We start from the raw sequence: 10,273 nt of genomic DNA on the forward strand, positions 1-10,273 counted from the left end.
TGTGTTGTCGATGTGATAAGGTAATTACAATGCCAATTCCAAATACATGTGATACTGTGTTTTGTTTTTATTTTGATTAGACTGGTTGTAAAATTAAACGTATCCTCTCGGTATAGAGGATATTCCGGACGCACTGTCAATGTTTAAATTTGTTTTAAACAGATTACAAACGGACATCGCTCACACAGGTGTATACTTCTGTAAATAGTGTCACGATGGTGCCATAGAAACGTGGATTTGGTCACACTGGTGTCTTTTTGTTAATACCCCCGTCCCACCGGACGGCGACCATCCACGACCGTACGGCGACCAGAAAATGTACAAGGTCGTCGGCAAACACGAACACAACGCGAGAAAAAGTCCCAACAAATTACAAACTTGAAAAAAACCGCGCTTTTACCGCGACCTGTGCGATCATACCGCGTTCTCACGGCGCGCCCGCCACGACCTCTCCGCGCTTATGGCGTTTCTATTGAGATTTATGGGCTTGGCAACGGCGATCACCGGCGTTCCCGCGGCGCTCTCACCACGCTCATGGGGTTCTTACCACGCGTCTTCTACGTGTATCGCGACTGCACGGCGACCTCACGGCGTTTCTACCACGTTCTCACGGCGACTATATAAGCTGGTCAGATTTTCGGAAATTTTAACTCTATAGTTGTGCGTTTGCTGAGTAGAAACACGATGCCGAAGAAACAAGCTACCAGAGGCCGAGGCCGTGGCCATGGCCGAGACAGATCGGCATGAAACAGATCGGCAGATCGGATGAGACAGATCCATGAATTCGCTGTTGAAAATGTTACCATTTTCGCAGCGTCTTTGCCACGCGTGTACTGCGCGTGTACTACTTTTATGGAGATGTTACGACGCTTGTCTCACGACCTTCGCGACCCCACCGCGTTCTCACCGCGTTCCAGGTCAGATCGCCGAACCTTGGCGTTTGTTTTGAACATGCTCAAAACAAACGCCGTGACTCGGCGATCATTGGCGACCATACCACGATGTCTGGCGATTCCACCACGCTTATACCACGCTTATGGCGACCTTAGCGCGCTCTGGGCCCATTTTCCGACGCCGTAGCAGCGCAGTAAGGACGCCACCCCGGTGTGACGGGGGTATAAGGAGGTCGGGATTGGGTACTGGTCGAGATTAGGTACTCTGACTTTAGTTCACTATATAGTTTTACCTGTATACGGTACGTAACACATAATTCAAGTCACTACAAGATAACACACATTTAGTGAGCGCGCGCGATAATAATTAACACAACAGATCAACTACATAATTACCAGTAAAAGATAAGCTTTATTTTTCTCACAAAAAAAATATTAAGAAAGAGACTTAGCAAGTCCAATGTGACAGATGCTACCAATAAAAATGCGTAATTTTGAAATATTCATGGAGATACATTTGGTAGTTAAAAGGCGAGAGAACGCATCTCCTGCCTTCTAGAATTCAACATTTTTATACTATCCCCGAACCCCTCTACTCAACAACGTGTTACACACGTCGCCCCCCCCCCCATCACAAAATCCTGGATCCGCCCCTGGAAGAAGTTGCGTGATACACGCTCACTACTTTACTACTTGCTTTTTATGCGTAAATTCAACGCGTGTTTTCACGAGTGTTGTCACCCGCCTTTATTGTACTTTATGGCATACGTAATTAAACAATTCCGGGCTGGATTGCACCGTACTGCGTACAACTTTCAAGAGACTTTTCGACAGTGGTAATTGGTAATGTTGTAGCCAGGGCTGCCACTCAAAATTTTTATTTCTACCTATCACGCATGCGCATTTCCACCTACTTTCCAACGCCCACCGGCCAAGTTTTCACACACACACACAGTCACCTTTCCCTTATAAAATCATGTAAATACTTTTGTTATGGATGTGTTTACCAGAGACTCCAACCCTTAGCATCTCATAAACTGTAGATTCTCTCGCCTGGACCACCTTCCAAACTGGAGAATTATAAAATAATGAGAAATGTGCGCGAAGTGCACATCACGATCGCGAAGCGTGAAGTCCCTTGCGGCCGGGGTCCAGGGGCCGCTTAAGGGCCCTGGAGTCTCAGGGGTTCTAGATGCTCTCTGGAGTCAAAGGCGTGTACAAGATTTATACCAGGGGGGTCTAACCGTAACCCAAAATTGTGAGCACGCGAAGGGGGGTCTGGGGGGCCCTCCCCCAATTTTTTTTTTAAATTAGACCCCCTTAGATGCGTTTTCTGCGCGAGCAGGGGGGAGGGGGGGGGTCCGGACCTGTACACGTCAGGTGCAATCTAGCTGAACCTTATTTTAAGAGCATTTCATCCATAACCACTGATCAATGATCTTTTAGAGATCATTAATACGAGAATTTCTTGAGAATTTTTAAAGATTTTTCGATATTTATTGAAAAAGGTTACAATTTTTGAAAATTCAAAAATCCCCTACTTCCCCCTACAAATTGTCGTTTTCACCGTAGGTATCCCCTATCCCCTACGGAAGGCTAAAACCCCCTACCGTAGCCGTAGGGGATTTCCCCTACGAGTGGCAGCCTTGGTTGTAGCCTACGGTTGCCTGATGGCGCCACTATCGCGGTCAGTTCAGAATGTCAACATAGTAAATGGCGCGAGCGGTGAGTTGGGAGGTGGCTGCAGTAGCAATGATTTAGTTCGCCTTGAACGATTCTGGTATCAAATATAGTGTGCACAGGCAAAATTGTCTACATGACCTCGGGATCGTGTGTGTTGGCAAAGTTGCTACGTTAGAAGCATAGATTGGCATATATGCAGTGCCATAATCCAAGCATGATTGCCGTAACATTACTAGTACTACCACCACCACCAGCTAGCACACAAAAGAAACGCTGAGCTAATTGAGCAAACCAGTTCTACCTGCACTGCAGGCTGCAAACAGGAGTATGAGTATGAAAAGCACGAGTGAGTCGAGTTACGGATCCATAACTGGCGAAGTGCAGCATCTGTACTGCATCTCGCACTGGTGACGTGATCTGACCTTTCATTTCCAAAGAATATGAGACTATTTAAAAGAATACGCGTAAGTAGTATAATTAGCATGAGTTATTAAGTAATAAAGTGCACGTATTTCTGGCGTTATATAGCCATAGAATACATATATCTACGGTATTATCTGTGTGATTACTTGTGTTTGCCTGTACTGTAGTAATACTGTCTTGGTGTCTACAGATAGCTCTACCAGCAGTATAGCCCCTTCGCTCCCGCTACAGGTAGCCAATGAGCTACACCGGTAGAGCTAGTCTACAGACTACAGAATGCATGGTTATACGTGGTCACGACCTGACCACTCGCAGCAATGTCATGTCCACCTCTACCACACTCACACTACAGCACACGCACTAGCTCTAGAACTATAGCCCTCCGCTCCGCCGCAAGCCTGCAGCCCTGCGGTGGAGCGGAGGGTTATCGTTCTAGAGCTACACACGCACAAGCATGCACGCACGCACGCACACACACACACACATATTCTCAGGAGTCTATCAATATTAATATTGATAGACTCCTGATATTATCACGAACATATCTGTATAGCTACAGTTTGCAAATATGTTTATGATTTTTTATGCATTATTTAACACGGTCAACGCTGCCGGTAATAACAATGCACCTATACCGCCCTGCGCTGGGATTTTCCCGTTTTTCCCACGTATTCACTTATTGATTTACCACATTTCCTTTGCGGGAAAGCTAACCAAACGGACACATTTACTCTGCATGAGTGTTATCTCACCCTTACACGTTCAAATAGTATGAAAATCGGTCCCCTTCATAATAATAAATTGATGAAAAGAGGGCAAAAACGGGCACTTCGTGCATTTTCGTCTCAAATGCCACCGCACCGGTGGATTTTTGCGAGTTTGTTATGATATCATTCGACAGTATACTATTTTTCGAGTAAGAAATGTGACAACGCTTTGTGTTTCTACATGCAAAAATACCTCGAAATTGTATATATTACACAGTTATTATATTATATACCGTTAAGAAAACGGTAACAAACCTTGTTTCGATCTACGCCTTCTAGTTTACCTTCTAGTTTTACGAATTTACCTTGAGTCTCAAAACTCCTAATTTCACGTTCAAATCAACGGTAAAGCATTGTATTCTTTAGTTCATGTAAGACTGGGGTAATATAGACTGTCCCTGTTTAATTTCTTGGTAGGTAGTGCCTGCCATCTGTTGGAAATCAGAGTAACAAAATCCAATAATATATCCACGAGCTGACTCGTGGATATACTGTAGCCTACAATACATAGTGCATAGTTACAGTTGATGGCATTCATTATTTGTAGTGTTAGAGATGCTCTACCTGTGTAGAATTTCGCTCTGTCACAGCATGGCCCGTGTCAAGTAACGAAAGGCTACACGGGTAGAGTTACTAGAAGTGAGAATCATAGAATATGAATATAAAATACACCATTTGGCCAGTAAATGCTTGAGCTTTCCAAGCTTCAGTTCACATACCATGTTGGTGCATCACGTGTACTGATATTTCCCCAGTTCTTCCTCCTAGTTCATACTTCCTCAGTCAGACCACCCAGCAAAGTGTTCAACACTACAGCAGGAAATGGGGACCAATTTACTATTGGCCATACTAACCACAGCTGCTGTATGAAAATGTCCAATTTAGCTATATATATCTAAATCCCTTCACACACAGGAGAGTTACAACAGAAGTGTAATGGTGAAACAATGATTATTTTGTGATAAATATAAGTTAGTATAGTTACCAGATTGTCAACAATAGCACAAGATTTTACAAGCTAGAAAGATATCAGCTAGATATATAGCAAGTTTATGTAAGAAAGATGATCTTCCACAGCCTCAGTTGACAGATTTATATATGGTACACATTTTCTAGTCAATTATAGTGCAAGGGAGCAGAATTAAATGTTTGAAAGCCTCATTGATTTATAAATTGACTTGTGTTGTAAGCTCCTTGCTGCTATTGTAGTATAGTAGTTTTGGGATGTGATGTGATATCATTTTGACTTTTAGTTGATGTTCCAATTGACAAGAATTCTGCAAAAGTGCAAGCTAGATTAATCCAATCTAAAGATCTCATAATGGATCTTGTCAGGCGAGAATTGTATTTAGTTGCTTTTTGTTTGATCCTATTTCCATTCTATTGTGACTATTTTCCAAATATAAAGGCAGCTGCAGAAATTGCTGCAAGTGGTGACGCTAGCAGTTGTCATCATGTTAAATTTAAAGATGCTTTATATAAATGATATGGGTATGGAGGACTGTAAATGCATACATGTGTATCGATTCAAGAGTACATAATAGAGATTTCTATCATGTATCATCTAACATCCTATAGCTGATTTCCATCATTTCTTTCAATAGAGATCTCTATTATGTACTCTTGATGTGTATGTGTCACATGTAACATGACCACTGTATAACCATGTCTAATTAGGATTCGTAGAGTATTCAGAGGGGGATTATATATTAATTAAACAGACTTTAAACTGCACACGAAAGCAAGTTATATTTAGTTTATGTAACCACCGCGTAATGAGGATTTATGAGCTGGTAGCAGTCCTTGTGTTTTGGAAAAGGCAGGCGAGTGAACAATCGCACACCTTGGCTCGCCGAGGTGTGTGATTTGCATCGGAGTGCCCACAGGGCCTGAGGCAAACTAGGGGGGTTCGGGGGCATGCCCCCTCGGAAACAATTTGAAAACTAGACTTCATGAAATGCCATTTCCAGCATTTTGGGATAAAAATTCGCTCTGCATTTGTACTCTTAATTTTGACATTTTTTAGGTGTTTTTTTTTCATCTAACAAAATATCAGTTCTTGAACATGTGGATAACTTGAATCACACATTTAGCATGTTTAGTCAAAAAGGAACAACACTCAATTTTCCAAAGCAGACTATTAAAACTTTATCTAAAAATACAACCAATCACATTCGTCGTTCTAGAGCGCTTTGCGACTGTCGTTATAAACATGTGAACCGGCTTCCGGCAATGTCCGTGATGTTTACAACCGCTTGCGTTTATCTTCGAGTTTATAAGTTGAATTAATGGAAAAAAGAAAGAAAAAAGGTGCGCGTTTTTTCGCACTTCTCCTGATCAATCGAGGCGCGCGATGGCGCGCGAGCGCGATCGCGCACCTTAAAACACAAGGTCTGTGATAGCCTATTAGAGTTTAAACTATGTACAAATTATTAAGTAGAATTGTTTCTAAATTGTCTATTGCTAAATTGATGACGTCATGCCCTACTTTATATTATTGCGAAAATATAGAGACAAATTCATATCATGGAAAGTAAAATTTCTCCATAGATGCGCAGAAGATGCATATATGGTACGACATACGGGCGCACAGAATGCGCTGGTAATTGAAGCATTTTGCAATGGTTTCCTAGCGAATTTGTTTGTAAAATACCTTTCACATGCTCATAGCATTAGATATCGCGTTTTACTTTTGGTTTGAGTGTTTAGTTTCTGTTCTTCCTTTTGTGCTCATGCTGCCATCTCTAGGCGCTGGAACAATCCGAGCTGGAATTGCAATATGCTTCCTAGTTTGACGCGACTGTGAAACTAAACGTTTGAACATCTATAACGCCCGTACGCCTGTTTCTTTGAGCCACCTGAAGCCGTGTGTAGTCTGACCCAGCTGTCCCAACTGTTAGAAGCCCCGTCTGCTAATCGGCTGCGTTACCATTCGCGATATAACTGGTAGAAATAAGACATTCTTACAATACTCGAAATTTGTTGTGCCCTCAACAAAATCGACGCGCTCAAATGCAGTCACTCAAATGGAATTTTAGAACTGTCTTCTTACCAGCCGCTTCATATACGTGCGCAGCGATTCTGCGAGCCACCGATTCATTGCCTACGTCGCCAGCAGCTGTCGTGTGTGGCTGTGCGCGGAGAGTTGTTCGAAGGAGTATGCCACGTGCTTTGCTGTGTGTGGCGATTGCAGGAAGAGCAGATATAACGACTTCAACATATATTTATAACGACAGATATAACGAGCATAACGACAGATATAACTATAATTTAGGGTATAGCTAAAAGTAAAAGCAGATCGGCACTCGCCTGCTTGCTTTCTCATCTTAGGCCATCCTTAAAAAAATGTATGTTTGCTGTCCTCCGACCGACCCACGAAAATAGCTGCGACCCAAAAGTTTTTTTTCACATTTTGGGTTCCATTATTTGTTTTGTTTTGTTTTGTTTATTTTGTCTATATAAATATAAATATAAATATAAATCTTCTACTGGTATTCTGGAAGGTGCATATACATTCCTCATAGTCAAGACTGAAACACAAAGCATGTGTGGAAAACACGAGGACAGACTTAAAATAACTATTATGCCTCACAAAAAAAGAAGAAGACCTACCTACCTACCCACTAAAAAAATAATGGGTTGGGGGACAGCAAACATAGAATTTTTTAAGGATGGCCTTATCAACGAGATGAATATAATATATACATGTGCATAATACGATAACATGTGTGCGCGTGTGTGCACAAGTGTTGATCTTCTTAGGACATTCTTCTGAATCCCCCCCTTCCCAACTTGTGCCAGTATGGCTGTAGGTGCGCCGTTGTATTGCCAGGTAACTGGTAAAATTGTGGGCGTTCGATATCGGGAAGGAATGACGCTCGTATAAATAGTGATAGACCGGCATGATCTCAGGCAGATATCTGACGACCTGATTTACTTCCAGACATGACCCACACTATCTAGACTATAGGACGGCGGTGGTTACTGTAAGACATAGTTCCCACTTATTACATTTCTAGAATGAAACGTAATATTAGCTTATACAGTAATTAGTATACTCGAGTAATTACTACTCATTTCATTTGTCTCTTAATATTACATGTAAAAACGAATTATCTGTTAGTGCGTGGGAGTAATCCTTCTGTTCAGAAAAGCTATATACAATATAGGAATGCAGCCCTGCTGCACTCCGCTGCAGGACTGCCATGACCAGGCTTGCCGGAATCCCATCATTTCCGGATCAGGGATCCCTTACTTTCGATCGGAGCTGTAAACGGGCCGGAATCCGAAAATCGATCTTTCTCATGTATGTTTCTGTGCTGCTTGTATGTATTTGGGATCAGGTTTTGGCCGCATGGGGGAATCTCAAGAATCTTTGACGGATGTTGATTAATATTTTAGCAATTCTATCCGTATCTAGGTGTGTAACCTATAGTCTCTGCTACTGCCATGGGAAACGTATCGATGGCTTGGCTCTATACGGTGCTCTCTGTCTGTTCTCTCTCTCCTCTTTCTAGATTTCATTGTGCGCGTTGTGTAGTTAGTTGTCTTGCAGAATATTGATTTGTCTGGGTGGTAGGCGCACTAATCATTCTTGCTCGCCGACTCATCGCTAAATTTGCGGCTATCCCCCAGACATGTAGCTCACATTAATGTGGTAACTCTTCTTCAGCTATAAACTCCTTCGTCACTCCTTGCAACATATTGCTTCAACTACTTCGCGATTCTTTTGGCATATTGACGCAGCCTTGGCACTGTCTTGTAGCAGGCCTTTGGTACGTGTGTATACAGAAGGTCTTTTACATGCTGCTCGGATATTGGTCGGTAATTATCCCCCCCAAGCGGTCGGCGGGGATACTATGGTTTCATGTCTGTCCAGCCGCCGCCGCCGCTGCTCGGCGCCGCCGCAGACACTCCCTTCCGCTCTATAACTCTACCCCTAATTCACCTAGCGTGACCAAACTTGGTATACTTACACATCTTGGGGAGAAGGTGCGCAGCGTACCAAAACCAGGTCACTACGACCTTTATTTGACCTTTACCTTGACCTTGATCATATTTCCCTTCCGCTCTATAACTCGGCCCCTAATTGACCTAGCGCTACCAAACTTGGTATACTTACACATCTTGGGGAGAAGGTGCGCAGCGTACAAAAACTAGGTCACTACGACCTTTATTTGACCTTTACCTTGACCTTGATCATATTTCCCTTCCACTCTATAACTCGGCCCCTAATTGACCTAGCGCTACCAAAACCAGGTCACTACGACCTTTATTTGACCTTTACCTTGACCTTGATCATATTTCCCTTCCACTCTATAACTCGGCCCCTAATTGATCTAGCGCTACCAAACTTGGTATACTTACACATCTTGGGGAGAAGTTGTGTCGCGTACCAAAACCAGGTCACTGCGACCTTTATTTGACCTTGATTTTGACCTTGATCATATTTCTCTTCCGCTCTATAACTCGGCCCCTAATTGACCTAGCGCGACCAAACTTGGTATACTTACACATCTTGGGGAGAATGTGTGTCGCGTACCAAAACCACTTCCGCTCTATAACTCGGCCCCTAATTGACCTAGCGCGACCAAACTTGGTATACTTACACATCTTGGGGAGAATGTGTGTCGCGTACCAAAACCACGTCACTGCGGCTTTTATTTGATCTTGACCTTGATCATATTTCCCTTCTGCTCTATAACTCGGCCCCTAATTGACCTAGCGCGACCAAACTTGGCATACTTACACATCTTGGGGAGAAGGTGTGTCGCGTACCGAAACCAGGTCACTGCAACCTTTATTTGACATTGACCTTGACCTTCATCATATTTCCTTTCCGCTCTACAACTCGGCCCCTAATTGACCTAGCGCGAGCAAACTTCGTATACTTACACATCTTGGGGAGAAGGTGTGTTGCGTTCCAAAACCCTTAAGGCAACCAATTTTAACATACTTGCACATCTCAGGCAGATGAGCTGTGTAACAAACCTTTGTCTTTGTGACTTATTTAACTTTTCCTACCTTCTACGTTCTTACAGAGATATTTCATTCATACTAGATCACGGGGGATACATGTAGTTGGCGACAACTGCCCTTTCTAGTTAATATCTTGTCGTTGGAACAGCTTATCTCTTCGCTCTTCCCGTTTGCCGCTCACAGCTGAACACACTGATTGGTCTCAGAATTCATTACACGCCTGCCACCGTGCTTCTATAGCTCTCTCGCGTAGTGTAATAAGTGTCATACTGGGAGAAAAGGCAGTGGTATCGGAGCTCGCTTGAAGGAAGAGAGGTTGACGATTGTCGCTCCGACCGCAGCTTTCTCTTTTCTCTTCGCCGCCATCCGAAAGCGCCGCCATTAAAATCGCGTGCTGTTAAAATCGCGAGCGTTCGCGTTTCTCGGCTTCACGTCATCGTCTCACGTGACCCTCACTCTAGCTACGTGGGTTCACGGCATCATCTCACGTGACCCTCACTCTAGCTACGTGGGTTCACGGCGCCGTCT

At 43.4% G+C, this 10,273-nt stretch overlaps 1 protein-coding gene across 2 annotated transcripts in view; it reads left to right on the forward strand.

Moving 5' to 3' along the window:
* The first annotated feature begins 2,598 nt into the window (after window positions 1-2,598).
* Window positions 2,599-10,273, forward strand: part of LOC106807021 (J domain-containing protein DDB_G0295729-like) — a 42,535-nt gene continuing 34,860 nt past the window's right edge. For both annotated transcript variants that reach the window (XM_014809223.1, XM_014809222.1), the window contains exon 1: window positions 2,599-3,040. The gene's annotated coding sequence lies outside the window, so the exon portion shown is untranslated. The remainder of the gene's footprint in view (window positions 3,041-10,273) is intronic.

Source organism: Priapulus caudatus, unplaced genomic scaffold, assembly GCF_000485595.1.
Source record: "Priapulus caudatus unplaced genomic scaffold, Priapulus_caudatus-5.0.1 Scaffold190, whole genome shotgun sequence".
In the NCBI taxonomy this organism is placed as follows: Eukaryota; Metazoa; Priapulida; class Priapulimorpha; order Priapulimorphida; family Priapulidae; genus Priapulus; species Priapulus caudatus.